Genomic DNA, 21,532 nt, shown 5'->3' on the forward strand with positions numbered 1-21,532 from the left:
TATTGGGTGTACACAAGGCTCTTTGCATTCTGCAGAGCTGATTGTGTGGCCATGATGCTTATTTCAGTCTGCCCCCTGATTTAGCTCAAGTCAGTTTAAAGTCTGTAAAGTGACGTGCATGCTTGGCTACATATGTGATACAGCTGCTGCAGTTTGAAGCTAGCTTTGAACTGCATTATTTGTTCTGTGTAGATGTGCTCCCAGCAAGCAATTTGTAGGTATTCCAGAAACCTGCAAATATCTACCAGACTTTTGCACAGAGACGTGATCAGCATAACACCAACGTAACTACAGTAGTGTAACCTTTCGCTATGCTATAGGATCTTAGCCAGCCAGAGTTGCAGTGGTTTGAGCTGTTATTATATATTTTCTTTCTGTTTCTGGGCAGTAATAGGAAAAGCTGTCTTATAATCATACAATCGTAGAACAGGAACAGCCAATAAAATGCTCCCTCCCCCTTTAAACTTGCTACTGATGCTAACTGATGTGTTTCAATGTACATTAAAATGAAGGGAATGCTTAGGGAGTTTACTTGAGGCAAAGTTCACAGTTTAGAAATAAAACACTCCCATTCCCCCCCTCCTCTTATATGTACCGTGAATGTAGCCATCTGCAAGAGTTCAGCTCTTTTGCTTATCATTTGACCTTGTTGCTGCTATCGTGTTTACCCGAAACTCATAAAGTTAGCCGTAGCAGGATTTCTAAGCATTTGTGCAATATAAGCCATACCCTGAAAATAAGACATAGTGATAGGCAGGTTACTGGCACAGAGCGGAAAAGAAGGCAGCCACCCCTTCCCTCTGCTACAGCCATGGCTGACTTACCAGCTCACACCCGTATGCCCTCCTCCCTGCTCAAACAAGGAAAGGGTGCAAGGCACTCCAAAGTCTCCCAAATGGAGGGAGCAGGAGCAGTGGCAAGCCCTGGTAAGGGGAAACACTGCAAAAAGGTGAAGCGGGCAGGACCTGGTCAGATCCCCACCCTGCCCACAGTACAGATGCAGGGCTCTTCCCCAGCGCTCTTGCTGCCGGAGAAGGATGCTGGAGCGTTACTCGCTGAGCCACCTCTCCCTCTGTTGCAGGGCTGGGGCACCACTGTGTTCCCTCCCTGACAGGAGCAGCAACCCCATCCCGACTGGAGGCATCTGGCCATCATGCCATCTGATTGCTTGAGGATGGCCATGGATATAAAAATAAGACATCTCCTGAAAATAAGCCATAGTATGTCTTCTTGAGGAAAAATAAATATAAGATAGTGTCTTATTTTCAGGGAAACATGGTGTTTTGCTGTTGTTGCAAAACCTGTTGAGAAGGCAATGTCAGAAAAACAAAATTGTCCCTTTTCAGATTCTGGCATTTTTTGTTTCACACAAAGTCCTTCCTGCTTCCTGTTTGCAGTCCCACTGTTGATTCCAAAACAGAAATTCCAAGTTTTTATGGAACATAGAGCTGTGCTAGGACAGAATGTGAACTTGGAGTTAAGAGTGATTTGGAAAAAGATGTCATTAATTCAATATTGAAGGAGAGCAAATCTTGAATATTCTAATAGTCACAAGGTTGGCATATGAACATTTTGAAATGCAAGACAGAGTGGTGGTGATGAAGGTGTAAACTCCTCCTCTTAGCTTTACATTTTCCAAACCCATCTTCCATGCAGCCAGGAAAACAAAAACCACAATGTATGTATATTAAGCTGCATATTAATTCAAAAGAGCCAATGTTCCCATGTTTTAATGGTTTCACAGAAAAAAAGACATTCTGAAAATTTTATCTTGCCATAAAAACTTGGGGAAAGTGTTGCCTGCTGAACTTCCTTTTCTTAATCAAACAGTAAAAATTAAATGAGGTCTATCTTTCTTTGAATTAACTCACCCAACATAAATATAAAGGCAATTAATAAGAACATTATCCTGAAAGAGGCCCAAGCCAGATAAATGTAATCATTAGGCATGGGCGAAATAATTGGAACTGTCATTAATCGTAATAAAATTGTATCTATTTTGGGTTCCAAATGGGGTTCTGAGGTGATTTGATGCTTCTGAATTAACCTTCCAATTCGAAGCATTGGAGCCCATCCCCGGAATACCTTCGGACATATGAGAAAGCATTTTCAACCAATCTCCTGGCTAGCATCGGGCTTAAGAGCCCCAAAGAAACCAAGCCTGGAGTGTTAGCATTGGGGTATAAGAGCCTCATAGAAACCAAGCCTGGAGAGTTTTCACTCCTGGATAGCATTGGGGCATAAGAACCCCATAGAAACCATGTCTGGAGCGTTTTTACTCCTGGATAGCATTGGGGCATAAGAGCCCATAGAAATCAAGCCTGGAGCATTTTCACTCCTGGATAGCATTGGGGCATAAGAACCCCATAGAAACCAAGTCTGGAGCGTTTTCACTCCTGGATAGCATTGGGGCATAAGAGCCCATAGAAATCAAGCCTGGAGCATTAGCATCAGGGCATAAGAGCCCCATAGAAACCAAGCCTGGAGCATTAGCATTGGGGCTTAAGAGCCCCATAGAAACCAAGCCTGGAGTGTTTTCTCTCCTGGCTAGCACTGGGCCGTTTTGAGACAGCATAGTGTAATGTACTGGTTTGAAAGTTGGACTACGTTTATTGCTTGATTCCCCACTCAGCCATGGAAACCCACTGCGTGATCTTGGGCAAGTCACACACTCTCAGCTCCAGAAAACCCAATGAAACAGGAAATAACACTTTCAAACAAGGAACAGATTTCTTTATTCAGAGGCTGATGGCCATCTGTCAGGAGTGATTTGATGGTGTGCTATGATTTCTGTTTTCTGCTTTTGTTTGATAAATGTCATTTCCTAATTGGTTCTGTGATAAAAACAGCAAGGGACGTCGTCCTATAAAAATAGCACATTATGGTTTGTTGAGTCTCTCTCCACCAATTTAACAAAGTATCAGCCACAAAAACCAAGTTTCCAAAGTAGAATGACAACTTTCAAAGTAAATGCAACCCAATGAAACAAGAAATAACACTTTCAAACCAGGAACTGATTTTTGTTATTATTAAAAATGTTTTTTAATAAAAAATTGAATATTCACCAAAAATCTGAGGATAAGTCAAACATTCTTAGATTTGGTGAGCTAACAGTGGTAAATGTGTCCTATCACTGTAGCAAATTTCATTAGGATAGCTCAAAAAATGAGGGAGAGAGATGCCCCTCAATTTTCCCCATTGGCAGTAATGTTTTCCTTCATGCGCATGAGCATCCGCCATTAATGAGGTACATATGAAGATTCGGAAGTTTCGAAAAGTTTTAAATTTTTTCCTTCAAAATTCAGAAATGACTTTAGAAATGAAGCGCCAGCACCCCCTACTTTCAAAGAGAGTTTAGAACCATTTTTTTTGGATCGCACATGCCTAGTAATCATGATTAAAGAGCATTAAATACAATGAGATATTAGGCATAATGATGTTTCAATTGTTTGAACAATTTAAGATTTTGAAATCTCCAATTTGCCAATATTAAACCAGCAATTTGAAGAGAAAAGAGTTTCATAAGTTTCTGCTTTCTTCCAACACTTACTTGGCTTTTATAATTCGCTAGCATGTTTTTTTAAGTGTAAGAAAATGGAACCTTTTGGAGTGTATGTAAGTGTGATTATGTAAATGTGGGTCTTACACTGTTGCTTACAACAATTTTAGCTGGATCAAAGAAATTGAAAATGTTTCTCAAACTGAGAGGTGTGGTTAAAAAAATAAGTAGACAGTGGAACTCATTTTAAGCTCTGCCCATTTAATTTCTGCAACATGCAAGCCCCTAGTCATTTCACTAGTAGGTCCATCGATTGGCCTTCCTTTACAATTTTTGAATGATCTAGGACCTAGGACAAAACAAATGCTCATGCAACACACTCATGATATTTATGCTCAATTGGACCTAGCAAGTATAGGTAGGTCTTCTGCCACAAAGTTTTTAGCCTCCCACAAAATGAATATTCATTTAGAACACTATTTGACTATTCCAGTTCCGTTACTCTTAAGAAGAATATATACCAGGACCAGGTTTGAACAACTCGGTATTATGATGCTAACTGGTCGCTACTGTAACATCCCAAGAAATGAGAGATTTTGTGTCTGGGGAGAACAAATAGTGGAAGATATCGAACATTTTTTGATTGACTGCCCAGCATATGCTGAGCTTTGACACAGATATTTACATCCATTACTATCTAATTTTAGGTCCCCCAACAGAAATGATCTTGCAAGGACAAGAAAGATCCACCATAATCAGAGTAAGCCTTTTTATCCTGAAAGCTATCAAGAAAAGAGCACATTTCCTGAAAGAAGAATCAGGAAAATAAGATTTTGATAGCAAACAGAAGGTCAGCTGCTGTCCTCCCATCCTTTTTGCCTTGTTTTTATTTATGTTGCACTTTGAAATGGTCATATGACTGGTCAAACAAATAAATTATTATTATTACTAGTAGGTCCATCAAAGTCAAAATACCCCATCAGCCAAATCATTTTCATCCAATCACTTGGGAAGGCCAAGAGCTCGAACACTGTTTCCATCCTAAATATCTTGGTGTCACCTTAGATCGAACACTAACATATAGGAAACACTGCATGAACACCAAGCACAAAGTAGCGGCACGCAACAACATCCTGCGGAAACTGACTGGCAGCGCATGGGGTGCAGACCCACAAGTAATAAGAACATCAGCCCTGGCCTTGTCTTTCTCAACTGCTGAGTACGCCTGTCCTGTCTGGCAAAAGTCTGCCCATGCAAAGCAGGTGGACATAGCAATGAACAAAACATGCAGAATAATCACAGGATGCCTTAAACCTACACCTGTTGATAAACTCTACAAGTTAGCTGGCATTGCCCCTCCTGACGTGCGACGAGAAGTTGCTGCTAACTGTGAGAGAAATAAGGTCGAACATTGTGAAAGCCATCCACTGCATGACTATCAGCCTCCTTCCACCAGACTCAAATCAAGGAAGGGCTTCATGAGAACCACCACTCCTCTTGATGTTCTTCCAGCAGTAGCAAGGGTGTCCCTCTGGGCAGCTAAACCTGGCAATTCCAACTGGATGGCCCCCCACGAGGGTCTTCCTCCTGGGGCAAACCAAGAATGGGCAACTTGGAAGTCCCTGAACAGACTCAGAAGCGGAGTGGGCAGATCTAAAGACAACTTGGCGAGGTGGCATTACCTGGAGGAATCCTCCACCTTGTGTGACTGTGGAGCAGAACAAACAACTCTGCATGTGTATGCTTGCCCACAATGTCCTACCTCATGTACAGAGGAGGAGTTGCTTAAAGCTACGGACAATGCGGTTGCTGTTGCCCGCTTTTGGTCTAAAACTATTTAGTAGTTTTGTGATTTCCTCTATTTTTTCATCATTTTAAAAATGTATTTGTTATGCAATGCTTTTGACACGAAATAAATAAATCCACTTTAAATGCTGTGACTGTTTCCTGCAGAATTCTGGGGCTTGTAGGTTAGGGAGGGGCCTTTCAACTGCTCATCCAGAGAAGCCCTGGGCCTCCCTAAACTACAAGCCCCAGAATACTGCAGGAAACAGTCACAGCATTTAAAGTGGAAAAATGCTCAAGTGTGATGAGGCCACTGCTGTTTCCAGTTGTTCCCATTAAAATGTATCAACTGAATTAATGGAACCTGCTAGAATTATCAACTTCCCATGGATCCAGTAGGTCTTGTTTAGATGAGATGATTAATTGAACTGAAGATACTGAGGCCTGGTGGAAATTAAATGCAACTGGGACTAAAAAGGATAATTACTAGGCTTGATCGATCCATGAAAAATTTGATTCTAAACTCGTTTCAAAACTAGAGGGGGCAGTTTTTCGTTTTTGTTGCTATTTACGAATTTTGTCCCCAAAATTTTTCGAAATTAACGAAAATTCGTTATTTTCTAAATTAATTCGTTAATGGCGGACGCGCATGCGCAATTCCCAAAAACAGCACAGAGGGAGAGGACTTTACAGGACTCTCCCACCCTCATTTTTTGAGTGATCTTCTTCCAACTTGGTACAGTGGTAGAACACATTTAACACTGATAGCTCACCAAAATTTTCATAGCTTTTATAATAAACCATTTTTTAATAATTGCAGAAATCTGTTCCTGGTTTGAAAGTCTTATTTCCTGTTAAATTGGGTTGTCTTTACTGTGAAAGTCATTGTTCTACTTCAGAAACTTTGTTTTTGTGGCTGAAACTTTGTTAAATTGGTGTGTGTGTGATATATACTGTGTAATATATATATAGTCCCTGCATAATGTGTGTGTGTGTGTGTGTGTGTATAGGTAAAGGTAAAGGTATCCCTTGACGTTAAGTTCAGTCATGTCTGACTCTGGGGGTTGGTGCTCATCTCCATTTCTAAGCCCAAGAGCCAGTGTTGTCCATAGACACCTCCAAGGTCATGTGGCCGGCATGACTACATGGAGTGCCATTACCTTCCCGCCAGAGCGGTACCTATTGATCTACTCACATTGGCATGTTTTCAAGCTGCTAGGTTGGCAGAAGCTGGAGCTAACAGCGGGCACTCACTCTGCTCCCGGGATTTGAACCTGGGACCTTTCGGTCTGCAAGTTCAGCAGCTCAGTGCTTTAACACACTTCGCCATCGGGGCTCATGTATATATAATATACATACACATACACACAATGTGGAGAATATGTGGAAAGGTAGATAGATAGATAAGTTGGGAGCCACAGCGAAGGCACCTTCCTGGGAGCAAGGTCTAATAATAATAATAATAATAATAATAATAATAATAATAATAAAAAATCCCTTACAATATCCAAGATGGGTACCATTATTGGCAGAGAAAGCCAAGCTGTAGGAGTTGAAATCCAATCATTTATCCTCCCTATAGAATCAATTTTATATGCATTTTTAGCTACAGAAAAGCTAAAATCAGGACAGTAAAAGAACAACACCCAGAAAATGGGAATTCCAGACAGGAAACAATCAGGGCCAGCTAATACCTCCCAACAAAGGATTCCCCCAGGTAGGAAGCAGCCAGGCTTTGAAGCTGCAAGGCTATTCAATGCTAATCAAGGTGACCAATTGCAACATTCACACTTGCCTCCCACAGACAAGAGTTCTTTCTCCCACCCTGGACCTTCGCACAGACGTCAAAACCTCACCGCCGGGCCCCTCTCTGTCTCTCTCGGTCTCGGCTCCATCCGCCGCCTTCCCGCCTCAGAGAGACACCAGGCCTGAGCTGAGGCGAGGCGGCGGCGGCGGCGGCCATTTCCCCCCTCCGTCTTCCTCCTCCTCCTCGGCCTCCTTCCCCCTCGCCCCCTCCCATTGGCTGAGCCCGTGACGCCCCTTTTGCTGAGGGGCAAAAGGAAAGGGCCTGAATGGTTTGGGTGATTTGCAAAAGCTTTTTTTTCCTAACGAAGAAAACGACGACATAACGAAAAACGGCCTCTCGCGATTCGAAACCGCGATATCAGACGTGTGGACAACCAATGCTTCAAAATTGCTTCAAAACAAACGAAAATAACGAATTAATAACGGTTAACGGGGAAAACGAATTATTTGAGCAAGCCTAATAATTACCATATTATCAACCAATTACCAACAGTTCTGGCCCAGCTTACCTGTCCGAACATATCTTCCCTTATGAGTCACCTCGAAGATTAAGATCATCTGGGGAGGCCCTGCTCTCGGTCTTGCCTGCTTTGCAAGCACGACTGGCGGGGATGAGAGATAGGGCCTTCTTAGTGGTGACCCCTCAGCTGTGGAACTTCCTAGTGATATAAGGTACGTCCCTTACCTCCTGGCCTTCAGAAGGAAAGTAAAAACCTGGCTCTGGGGTCAAGCTTTTGGATAATAGTGCAGTGCAATAATAATATGCAATGCTTTTGACACAAAATAAATAAATAAGCCAAATCATTTTCACATATGTGGCAGAATGATCTTGTCAGCCACTCTGCTCATCCCTGGAAGTAAAACACAACAAGTACAAATTAAAGAATTTACAATATGTCCTTTCTTGATAACTCACATCTTGAATATTACATTGTAAGCCTGGGGATAAGGAAGTGTTGGGTTTTTTTTTTGTTCTTCTACTTTAAAAAGCGCTATGTAAGGTAACTAGCTGTGCCCGGCCACACGTTGCTGTGGCAAAGTGGTGGTGGTATTGGTTAAAAATTGTTGTGTAATTTTTATTTGACGTTATTTCTATTTTTTAATTAATTTTATTGTAAGTTATCTTTTTATTTATTATATTTTATTATTTTCTTGTATAATGTTTAGTTATTTTTTGTTATTATGGTATTTTATTGTATTAATTTTTTAGTGTTTTTAATTATTTTTTAGTTTTTTTATTATTTTTTATTGTGTTGCTAGGAGACCAAGTTGGAGGAGCTTAGCCTTCTAACTGGCAGCAATTGGATAAAAGCAATTATTCCTCTCTCTCTAATTAGGACTTTATTTTTCTTTTCTTTTTGTTGTATCAACCTAGAGCGGTGGATGATGGGTTGTGTTGTCAAATTTCGAGGTTGGGGGGCCTGTAGTTTTGTTGTTTTGTGGGTCGCCGTGATGCCATCACTCTTTTATATATATAGATGGAACTATATAAAATAAATGAGGATAGTGCTTCTGATGATGATGATGATCATCATCATCATTCCTCACTCCAACTATTGCTGGTTCCAGTTCGTAATAGCCATGAGATGCATTAGAAGAAAATGTGATTGAACTTCTTATATATTCATAATATATTTATTACTAAGGTTACACTGTAGTTGACAATATTATTTGGGCTTTTTGTACCTAAAAAAATAGTTACTGTTCACTTCCCTTCCTGTTGAGAAATATAATTTTAGCAAATCCCATCAGTTCCAACAAGCTTTCAACAACTGTTTGTCATTCCTTCATTCATTCATGCAATATCCTTTCTTTCCATCATAATCGTACTCATGGCATAGCATAAGAGTAAATCAAATCCAAGCATCACATTACAGAATAATAAATCTGATTAAAATAGAATGAAGGTACAATAGATAGGAAGCCCCCTAAGTATGAATTTAATGAATTTGATATGACTTATGATGACTAACGAAAAAATGCACACCCCTAGTCTCTGCAGCCACCTACAGACCCACCACTAAGGTCCTACACTTGGAAGGCAATCATACTGGGCCACAAGGGGAACCCAACACTGATGATAGGTGCATCCCACATTGATAGGAGAGGGACAGCGCTCTTTATAGTTGTGTTTTTTTCCAGTGAAACCGAAGTGTTGGAAGAGTCAAGCCTGAATGAAAATGCATTTGTGTGCTTCTACCCTGTTTATGGAGACTATATGGCAAGGGCATTTGCTATATTTTCAAACTGTGGGAAAGTAGGAATTAAAAGACAATTATTGGCAGAAGATGATGGGAGTTGTAGTCCAGCACCCAAGTAGGGAAGATATGGTATGAAACCCAGTCCAAATTTCAACTTTTCTTTAAAAATGATCCCTTTGTACACGAATGCTACAAGCACATTTCAACCATGAAATATGGCATATGGTCTTATGATAATCCTGAAAAGTATAGCACTACTCAAAGGAATTTCAGTTCTATGTCTACAATAATTACATTGCAGCAATTTCCAAATCTAAGGAGGTTACTGGAATACAGATAGTAAAGCAAAGAAGCAACAAGTCAAGGCAATGTTGTCCTTCCCAGGAACATACAGTCCCGAGAGCTAAGAGGCAACATTAACCTTCTCTGTACTGTTGTTCCTCACTGCATCCTCACATTTAAATGTTTCTTTGGAGTAAGTTTGATTCAATTTACTGGGATTAAGTGCAAAGGAGGACATTTACTTAGGATCGGTGTCTTAAATACTGAAATGTTAAAACCAGAATTTGGTTAATATAAAATAAAAATTTGGGAGAAATTCAATCAACATGCTATTGACTGAGGCTGATCAGGGTATGTTCAACGGGATTATTATGAAGACACAGGTCCACAGTCTGGGGGTCCTCCTGGACTCAGCACTGACACTTGAAGCTCAGATGTCGGCCGTGGCTGGGGGGACCCTTTGCACAATTAAAACTTGTGCACCAGCTGCGACCGTATCAGTAAAAGCCTGATTTGGTCACAGTGGTCCATGCTTTAATTACATCTAGAATGCAATCTATGTGGGGCTGCCTTTGAAGCTTTAAAACTGCAGTTAGTGCAAAGGTCAGTGGCCAGATTACTAACTGGAGCTGGTTATAGGGAGCACACAATGCTCCTATTACAGCAGCTGCAATGGCTGCTGACGAGTTTCCAGTCCCAATTCAAAGTGAAGGTTATTATTTATATAGCTCTATATGCTTCAGGTCCAACCTATCTTTGAGACCGCATCTCTTTTTATGAACCAGCGTGGGTGCTTACATCTACTGGAGAGGCCCTCCTCTCGGTCCCACCTCCGTCCCTGGTGCAGTTGGTGGGAATGAGAGAGAGGGCCTTCTCGGTGGTGGCTCCCCATCTTTGGAATGCCCTCCCGAGGGAGCTCAGGCTGTCCCCCACTCTGCAAGTCTTCAGCACACAACTGAAGACATGGTTGTTTTGACAAGTCTTCAACTATAGTTTTGGATTTCCAGAAAACCTATACCATGGTATAAAATTACAGATGCTTAATGTTCAATGAGCTTTTTTTTTTTAAATTGATTGGAGAAAAAAAATCAGTACATTGTCTAATACTACAATTCTTTGTGAATTCTCCAGCAGTTAAATCAACAACCAAATATATTTATCTGACAACTTAAGGATTAAGTGGGGCTCATTATGCCATATTAGGTCTCTAAACAATGTTGTGCTCATCACAAATTTAGCAGGTGATATTTCCTCAACTTTAATGGGCGAAGACATATTCTTAAATTTCTTCATTTATCTCTTAAAGATAATGTCAGAGAAATGCTGGAAACTGTAATCATAGCTCATGCCAGCAATTAAGGGACCAGAGCAAAAAGAAATGGTAAAGTAAATGGTATTGTAAGATTTTTTTTTTTTTTAAAAACCATCACATATTTTTTTGTTATTGTCATTAGATCAAAAATAGAAGGTTTTCAGTTTTGCCAAAAGAGGGTTGGGACTTCAGATGGAAAAATATGATTTTCAAGTGATGGAATGTATTCATTTCTGAAGATTGTGTGTGAATGATACTACTGAAGAAATGGTGCAAATTTTGGATGGAGTTTTTTAAAAAAATGATCTTCACTATAACTGATGTTGTGGCCTTTACTCTCAAAGTCAGAGGTATTTCCTCATATTTGTTCCAGTTCTGTGTTATGCAACAGCTTACATGCCATCAATTATTGTTCTGAATAAATACCTTTGAGAGTGGCTCAGTTCCAAGTGGGATGATTTGATGCAACTTCACAGGTTACAGCCTGAAAACATAATTATGGGAATTCACCCCATTCCAAAGCACAAGTGGGATAACTGAGATGGCTTACAGCAATATCTCTTCAGATTAAAACAAAACAAGTGAAAAGTCAAGTCAACAGTTCAAAGTCCCTAAAAGAACAGAGGCAGGTGGGAAAGAGAATGCATACCTCCTCTGATACACTGCTCACCTCTTGGCCCTGAGATATTTGCACAAGTTTTTCTATCCCTAATATGGACCATGTTAATCTGCCCTGATTCCCGCCCCTTTTAATGATACGGTTTTACCGTATTAAGTTATTGTATATTGTATGTTGTTTTGCACTGGTTGGAAACTGCCCTGAGTCCCTTCGAGGAGATAGAATGGTATACAAATAAAGTTTTTATTTATTTATTTATTTATTTATGCCAGTGACACTGGCAGGTTAGAGCAGAAACGGGTAGACAAGATATTAGGAGTCCAGAAGTACCTGATGAGAAATGCTGAGAAGGTTTGGAAAAAAAGTGCAAGGATCCAGAAAAGGGCAAAGAAAACTGTAATCTAAAATGAGAAGGTGTACAACTGGAAGCTGCTAGACTCTCTAGTATGACATTCCCTACATAGGAGACTTGGAGAAATACTAAGGATGCTATAAGGCCTTGAAAAAATGAAATCAATGTACCAGATGTCTATTAAGCTGAAACATCTGAAAGCATCCACTTTAGGGAAGTTGATTTCAGCTAAGTATTGGGACAGGATGAGGAATTTCTTGACCTGGGGAGTTCCCTAGATCAGTGTTTGTGCTAAATTTGGTCTAGTGAATGAAAATTAATCCTTTGTATCAGAGGATTGAGGCTTTTAAAATATAATATTTTAGAGGATTTTGTTTCTGCTGCTACCAAAATATAGAGGATTTGAACTCGCTACCTTTGCTAATGCTGCCACCAATGCTTTATTCAGGAGCCTCTTCTATATTAGGATATTGAGAGAGTCACACGAGACACTTTATGTGTGGAAAACAAGTGGTTGTTGTTTATTTGTATTTGAACAGTAAATAAGCATAGCAGTTTCATTAACACTGAATAGTAAAGATGTGTGACGGTTTCATTAAAGGCTTAGGCTTTTCTCGTCAAAGGATGGTCTTATAACTTGGTTTCTGTGGAAATATGTTCCTTCACAAAGGAAATGCAAACAGGACAATTTAAACTTTTAAATCAACTTCTCCTGGGATTTTAACACCAAAACTCTAGACTCTAGAGTTCGCAATATAGTTCTCAGCCCTTCTTTTTCCAGAAGGCTTTAACTATATTCCTCAAAGAGCCTTCCTTTTAAAAACACAGTTCCCAAAACTATATCTCTATCTTCACATTTCAAACTCCAACCCTCAGCTGACTGAATTCCAAACTCCAACTGGAAAATAATTCTCTGGCTGCCTAGCTCCAACTGTCACTTTGGCTAAGCCCATCTCCAGTTGTTAAGCAACTTCACATTTGCATCAGCCAATCAGACTGCACTAACAGCAATGGCTGCCTGATTGCTCCTCCACCTTGCCCTGCTGAGCTTTTGCAAGTAAGGCTTGCAAAATGGCCACACAGCAGCCCTGCAAGGTGGGCCACTTACCAACCCTGTAATGTAGGCAAGAACCATTACAGTCACCACAACATGAGGAACTGTATTAAAGGGTCATGGCATTAGGAAGGTTGAGAACCACTGCCCTAAATGATAATACCTTTGATCCATAACACCACATTGGGTAGTTTTCCAATTCTTGTACAGTTGTTTCCCCATTCTAAAATGGGGTATTGAGTCTAGTCATTTCATTGCAGATTTTAATGGATGTAATCTATGTGTGGTTCAGCACCCTGGATTTAGAGTAAAATCCAGAGCTGATCCCCTGCACCCCTGACACGAAGCATGCCATAACCCGAATGGTATTTGTATAAAAGGCACTATTCCTACTGTGGGATTCCTGTTAGTAGAAGCAAAATCTTCTCTCTTTAATTGTTTTCAAAGGGTATCTAATGAAGTGACTAGTTACAGTACATTTCCAATCTGAGTCAAGATTTTCAAAAGGGCCAAACTCATACAAAGGCTCTTCACAATTGTGTTGGCATTCCCAGGTACTAAATGCAAGTGGCCACTCATGCACTCTTAGTGTGAGACAAGGACAAAATGTTCTACACTCATTTACCCAGATTGCCATGAATTTCTCCTCTACAAAAATCTCATTCGTAGTGTTTGATTTGGCTCCATTTTCCTCCCACTTGATTTTACTCAATGTGTCATAGTCCTCCTGTCAGTCACTTAGTTGTCTTTCCTCATTCTTTTGTGTTTATCTCATTCTATCAAGTTCCAGCCAATCATCTCCTTTCTTTCTCTTGAGAAAACTACACTTTTTATCAGCCTTTGCACTGTTGTTGTAATATTTGGTAATCTGCCTTGACTTCAGAAGCTTAAGGACTCGATAGATCATTAACCTCTCCAGTGAAATAGTCTAAACATTCTGAGTACCACTTGTGATATACAATTGAGACAGAATGAGAAAAGTTAGATTACTTAAATTAGATTTTCAGAACAGCCACATTCCTCTCATAAAGTCTTAATTCCATGATGTAGACGACAGGCAGTATAAACAGTAGCCTCACCTTGGGGATTTGGTTAATGGGTCTTATCCATTAGAAATAACTTCTGCAGAAAGTATGTATCATAAGGCTACATAAACTCAGAGATGGACCTTTCAATTTAAAAGGAATTTCAATGGTTAGGAGTTTACTGAATGCAACAATTTCATCTTAATACCAATTCTTGTCCCTTCAAAAGTGCAGCATGTTTGAAGGAATAGCAATAACACCTTAAATTACCTTGTTTGTATTCATTTTACTTCTGAACCTACAGAGGAACTTGTGTATTCTGTTTGAGGACTGGAGGAGGTCCAAGACCATAGGATCTTTCATGCTTTTTTAGTTATAGTACTTTTGTTCTATGTAATCTGTCACAGAAACATCTCATGGAATTCTGGGATGACAGTTAAAGTGAAATCATTACATTAAAACTGTGTACTAAGAAACAGTCCTAGCGAATTGGGTTTTATATATTTTTTAAAAATACAGAACCAAACAATGCTCAGCATCCTGTTGGTGACATGAACAAGCGTAAGTTCAATGTAAATCTACCTACCAAAAGCTAGAGACCAGTTACTGGACAGAGAGGCAAACTTCTTGCCTGCAGCTCCTTCTCATTGGCTTTGTGGGCAAGGGTCTTAGGGTACATAAAAGCTGCAGTCTAGTCTAGAGAACTACATGTACTCAATCCAATTTTGTAGTTTAAATGCAATTTTGCTTAATAACCAACTTGGAGCCTTCAAACTGTTGCTCACTTATTTTGTGACATTTTGCAAGATTTTTTAAAAAAGATTTTGTTTGACTGAGTTTTTTCCCCAATTAATTAAGGTAATGTTTGAATCAATTAAACTATCAGTAACACCTAACCTACTCCAAGGACAACATGATTTTCTTTCTCTATTTTTTTGCAGGGAATAAAACATCTATAGATATAAAATGATTGCAGGAAAAAAAAACACAAATCCTATTTTTTAAAAAGGATCTGCAGCACAACTTGGCCTGAGAAGGGAAACTGGAGAAGTACTTGTCTTCAAATACATTATTAGGTTCAAATGAAATTCTGCAAAGGCAGGTTTTTCACTGGAAACTCCACCAAAGAGAGTAGAGTTCATGGTTTTACAGTCTGGCCTGCATCTGAAGTACCATGATAGCAAATTCTAGTTTGTGTCATTGACTGCCATAAAGATGACCACCCTATGAAGATTCTATGAATGAAAGACCTCTAAGTCACCCTGTCCTCAACAGGCTACTCAAATCTTGTAGACTCAGCCCCCTTCCACATAGCTGAATAGAATCCCACATTATCTGCTATTAATTGGATTATATGGTAGTGTGGACTCAGATAACCCAGTTCAAAGCAAATATTGTGGATTATCTGTCTTGATATTCTGGGTTATATGTCTGTGTGGAAGGGTGCTCAGGGCTGTGGCTTCTTTGATTGATGTCCATCCATCTGGAATATGCTCTTCCTCTTTTCCTACTACTTGCTGCTTTTCAATAATAATAATAATAATAATAATAATAATAATAATAATAATAATAATAATAATCTCAGCCGCTATCAGGACCTCAAGATTGAACTTCAGAGACTCTGGCAGAAACCAGTGCAGGTGCACTGGGTGCCGTGTCAAAAGATCTCAGCCGGCATTTGGAAACCATAGACATTGACAAAATTACGATCTGCCAACTGCAAAAGGCCACCCTACTGGGATCTGCACGCATCATCCGAAAATACATCACACAGTCCTAAACACTTGGGAAGTGTTCGACTTGTGATTTTGTGATACGAAATCCAGCATATCTATCTTGTTTGCTGTGTCATACAATAAAATAATAATTTATTTATATACCGTCCTATCTCCCAGAAGGGGCTCAGGGTGGTTTACAACAAAGATACAGACATACAATACACAACAATATAAAAACACATTATTACACAAAAATAAAATTTACATTAAAATAACAATTAGTAAAATCACAGCAGCTTCCAAATGGGCTTAATAATGTCATAGGTAACATAGACCATGATCAGGAAAAGAGGAGACTGTACAGTATATTTCATGCCAAGTCGGTGGAATAGCCAGAATGGAATTCATTCAAACACCTGCTGAAACCACCAGGTTTTGAGCTGCTTATGGAAAATATGTAGGGTAGGGGCCAGCCTAATTTCCTTAGGGAGAGCATTCCAGAGCCGGGGAGCCACTACTGAGAAGGCCCACTCCCTCGTCCCCACCAACCTTGCTTGGAATGATGGTGGGAGCGAGAGGAGGGCCTCCCCAGCAGATCTCAAGGGCTGCAGCAGTTCAGAGGGGGAGAGGCAATCACAGAGATAGGCAGGGCCCGAGCTGTTTAGGGCTTTATCGGTCAAGATCTGCACCTTGAATGGGGCCTGGAAAGTTATCGGCAGCCAGTGGAGCTGCTTTAATAGGGGTGTTGTGTGCTCCCTATAACCAGCCCCAGTTAGAACCCTGGCTACTGACTCTTGAACCAGTTGAAATTTCCGGACCATCTTCAGGGGCAGCCCCATGTAGAGAGTGTTGCAGTAATCCAATCTGGATGTAACCAAGGTGTGGACCACCGTGGCCAAGTCAGGCTTCTTGAGGTATGGTCACAGCTGGCGCACCAGCTTTAATTGTGCAAAGGCCCTCCTGAACACCGCTGACACCTGAGATTCCAGCATCAGCGATGAATCCAAGAAGACCCCCAAGCTGCGGACTTGTGCCCTCATGGGGAGTGCAACCCCATTGAGCACAGGTTGCCACCCAATACCCAGATTAGTCCCATGATTGACCAGGAGGGCCTCTGTCTTGTCTGGATTAAGCTTCAACTTGTTAGCCCTCATCCAGTCCATCACAGCTGCCAGGCATTGGTTTAGGGTCTGGGTGGCTTCCTTGGAATTAGGTGGAAAAGAGTAGTAGAGTTGGGTGTCAACTCCAAAACTCCGGATGACCTCACCCAGCAGTTTCATGTAGATATTAAAAAGCATGGGGATAAGATGGAACCTTACGGGACCCCACAGGTCAAAGGCCAGGGGTCTGAGCAAGTGTCCCCCAGCTTCACCATCTGGGTGTAATCTCTCAGGAAGGAGTGGAGCCACTGCAATGCAATGCCCCCAGGACCCATTCCCGAGAGTTGCCCCAGAAGGATACCATGGTTGATGGTATTGAACGCCACTGAGAGGTCCAAGAGAACTAGTAGGGATGCACTCCCCCTATAAATAAATAATAAACTTTATTTTTATATCCCGCCCCATCTCCCCGAAGGGACTCGGGGCGGCTCACAACAGGGACAAGCCCAAAACAACAACCCTATCCAGCTCTCTGCAGAGGTCATCCACCAAGGTGACCAAAGCCATCTCAGTCCCGTGACCAGGCCTGAAACCAGACTGCAACGAATCTAGATTATCTTTTCTAGTGGGTCATCTCTTCCAGGAGCACAATATTCTGCCACTTCCTTGTGCTGTATCTATAGAGAGAAATAGGTTCCATAGCTTTTGATGGCAACATTCAATTTTTTATTTTCTTTTATTTATTTCCTGCCTTTTTCCTCACATATGACTCTGAGCAACTTACAAAAAATACAAATAAAAATCTAGATAAAAATCTGATTTCTGTCAAGAAAAAAGCAAACAGAGAAAACACATCTAAAACATATTATGCTATATACTCATGAATAAGTCTAGAAATTATAGTAAAAAAAAAATCAACCCAAACAACTTGGGTCAAATTATTCATTGGTCAATGTGAGTACTGTACCTTAATATTTATCACACACACACACACATACAAAGAACTATCCCTTTCTCTGAGTATAGTGATGAAAGAAGAGAGCTTAGTTCATCATGGGCGAACATAAAAGCAGCAACAACTTCCTCTACTGTCTCTGCTGTGTCACCACTTCTGACCTTTTCAAATACCCGAGTGAGTTCTGAGATACTTGACTCTCTGCGGATGCATTGGAACTTTCTCCACTTCATGGAATGACCCTCAACTTATCCATGGGTCATATCAATTTAAAATCCATAATTCTGTTCTCCAAACCTGTCCACAACTTATAAAGAGATCAACCTTTACATGAGTTTATATGGTAAATAATGATATAAAAGCCTAGCATATCATATTCAAAACACTCTTTTACTTCCTTTTTTTATTTACACACTAAAGGTCTGTCTAAATAAAAAGGTATTTCCCTGCTAGTCGGAAGAGAGCAGAGAAGGGGCCATCTAAATCTTCCATAGAATGGGAATTCATGCCCTGATGTACAAAAAGTCTTAAACTTGGGCCAACTTATATAAAGAAAATACCATGTTTTATATAATCTTGGCATGCAGTTTTATTACATGATAATGATATTAGAATTATAGAGTAGCAAGAGACCACAAGGGCTATCCAGTCCTACTCCATTCTGCCATGCACTCAAAACATTTCCAACAGATGGCTATTCAGCCTCTGTTTAAAAACAGTCAGAGAAGGAGATATCTGAGTTTATGCTTCAAATACATATACAAAGGCACAGTGCTAACAATTGATATATATTTACTCCAGGGGAGCGTGCTTGCTCCATCAGTGTTTAACATCTACGCAAATGACCAGCCACTGCCAGAAAGGACAGAGAGTTTCATCTATGCTGACGATTGTGCCATTACCACCCAAGCAGGGAGCTTAGAAGCTTTAGCTGCTCTTACTGCTTATTACAGGGGAAACCAGCTGATCCCTAATCCATCTAAAACACAGACGTGTGCTTTCCACCTTAAGAACAGACAAGCATCTCGCGCTCTGAGGATTACCTGGGAAGGAATCCCACTAAAGCATTGAAACACACCAAACTATTTGGAAGTTACCCTGGACCGTGCTCTGACTTACAAGAAGCACTGCTTTACTATCAAGCAAAAAGTGGGCGCTAGAAATAACATTGTATGAAAGCTGACTGACACAACTTGGGAATCACAACCTGACACAGTGAAGACATTTGCCCTTGCGCTTTGCTACTCTGCTGCTGTCTGCTGAATACACATGCCCAGTGTGGAATACATCTCATCACATTAAAACAGTTGAAGTGGCTCTTAATGAGGCATGCTGCATTATCACAGAATGTCTACGTCCTACACCACTGGAGAAATTATATTGCACCACCTGATATCTGCCGGGAAGTAGCAGCCAAAAATGAAAGGACCAAGGCATTGACATCACTGACCCATCCCCTGTTTGGATATCAGCCAGCATGCAAATGCCTTAAATCAAGAAATAGCTTTCTAAGATCTACAGAGATACTCGCAGGAACACCTCAGCAAGTGAGAGTCCAAAAGTGGCAGGCTAAAGCCCGGAACCTTAATCAGTGGCTGACGCCAGATGAGAAACTCCCCCCTAGGCACACAGAAGACTGGGCAACTTGGAAGGCACTGAACAGACTGAGCTCTGGCACCACGAGATACAGAGCCAACCTTAAGAAATGGAGCTAAAAGTGGAGTCCGCAACATGTGACTGTGGAGAAGAGAAAACCACAGACCACCTACTGCAATGCATTCTGAGCCCTGCTACATGCGCAATGGAGGACCTTCTAACAGCAACACCAGAGGCACTCCAAGTGACCAGCTACTGGGCAAAAGACATTTAGTATTAATGCCAAGTTTTTTTCCTTTAAAAAATCTCTATGTTTGCAAATCCATTACAACTTGTACCCTTGGTTCGCTCCTGACATGAGAAATAAAATAAATACTCTAAAACATTGAAGACGAGGTCGTTAGAACCTAAGTTCTTGAATAACTCATTTTGCTGTCTGTAGGACCCCTAAGGTGCTCTGAAAACCTCTTGTTCCATCCTTCATTTTCCCACTTTTTCAGTTACTTTGCACTATAAACTGACTTCAATTATATTTATGTTCCTATATAATTTGCTGCTGAGCTTGTAATGGGATGAAGAAGGAGGGGCCATGTGTGCATGTGTGTGTGAAAGAGAGAGAGAAACAGAGGCCGTGGCACCAAAAGAAGTTTCCATTAATTTTGTATAATTATGATATAGAAAATATTTGTAGATCGTGTTTTTGTCCCATAACAAATGTGACTGTTGAGTGCAAAGCCCTACGTGAGTCTGACACATTTTACAAGAACGAGGACTGTGGCGCATGTGCCGAGAGGGAATATTTACACCCCGGTGCCTTTTGGTGACGTTGCTGAGCAGACACGAATAATTGTGGCTCAAGGGCTGGTTTTCATCACTCAGCTTGTTTGGAATTCCCTCTGTCAAAATTGGGAAGGGGAGGGGCAATTCCCAAATTGCTCTGACAGTATGGTTTTTCTTTCAGCTTTAGGTGAGATTTGACAAATAGGTAGGAATTAGGAGCAACATAAACAGAACCCAAGAAAGGTTTATAAATAAGAGGTGGGTTTTCAAAAATGAAACCGGGAGAGGGGGTTCTTGCTTATGGTGGCTCAAGGCCCAAATTCTCTTTTCTGTAACATGAGGACTGAAACCACCTTTCAATGGCACAGATTTGTATCTTGAGAGTCTGATGTATTCTGACTCCACTTGTAGCAACAGAGTCTAGGGTTCAGACTTCCACTGTGTACTATATATGAATGGCCCTTGAGCAATGCAAAAGCCAGGCAGTGGGATAATCTGCACAGAAGAGTGGAGAACTGAAAGACAGGCATGAATTGCAAGACAGAATTTCTTTTCTTCTTTCCATTTTTGTTTTTTGTTTTTTTTTTAAATGAAATCATTTTCATAAACCTGCCTATTCTAGAGGATGGTTTTATCTGTGGCCCCCATAATGTGATAGAATCTGGCTTGTACCTAAATCCTTCATTGCACACAAAATTGCTCATTCAGGGGGTGATGTATCTATTTCATGGGAGGTTCTGGATGACTAAATCTTACATGCCCATGGGCATATACACCAATTTCATTCTGGTCTCATTGTATGCTCAATCTACTGTTTGAAGAACAGGCTTGCTCCTAAACTATATAATTCCAAGAATGGACACACACACATGTAGAATATATTTGTGAACCATGTGGCATGTTACCACTGCAATAAAGAACCATGTACATGGCATGATCTTACAATGGCATTTATGTTATGGTGCATACTATGGTGCATTTATGTTATGATGCTTATTAATTTGGTGCTAATGTTTATTATTGATACACTCTGTGTCATGGGATCCCATGTTCTGACCTCAGTGAATTCAGATTCAAAATACGTCAGCTAATGCTAAATGGAAAGACTATGGAATATCAGGGGAGACGTTCTGATATATTTCCATTTGTTTGATTTTAAAATGATAGCATGTGCATGTGTATATGTAACCAACTACAGCAGGTATTAATAACTTGTCTCATTTTTGTAAAACATGTGTCTACAGATGTTTGCATGCTTCTGTTTGTGCAGGCATGCATATGTTGCATAACCCATAATATTGACAAGTTAGGAATTGGTTCCTCCCTGGGACATTTGCTAGTTATTAACCAAGATTCTTCAGCCTTAATTTTTCCTTATCTTGCCCTAAGATAGCTCTCCTTCATCTCCCTTTTACTCCTGCCTGCCAACAATTGTAGTTTCAGACACC

At 40.5% G+C, this 21,532-nt stretch overlaps 1 long non-coding RNA gene across 4 annotated transcripts in view; it reads right to left on the reverse strand.

Annotated features, from left to right (window-relative positions):
- Nucleotides 1-21,532, reverse strand: part of LOC107983234 (uncharacterized) — an 87,606-nt gene that overhangs the window by 19,013 nt on the left and 47,061 nt on the right. The gene's annotated exons all lie outside the window — the stretch shown is intronic.

Source organism: Anolis carolinensis, chromosome 2, assembly GCF_035594765.1.
Source record: "Anolis carolinensis isolate JA03-04 chromosome 2, rAnoCar3.1.pri, whole genome shotgun sequence".
Lineage (NCBI taxonomy): Eukaryota > Metazoa > Chordata > Lepidosauria > Squamata > Dactyloidae > Anolis > Anolis carolinensis.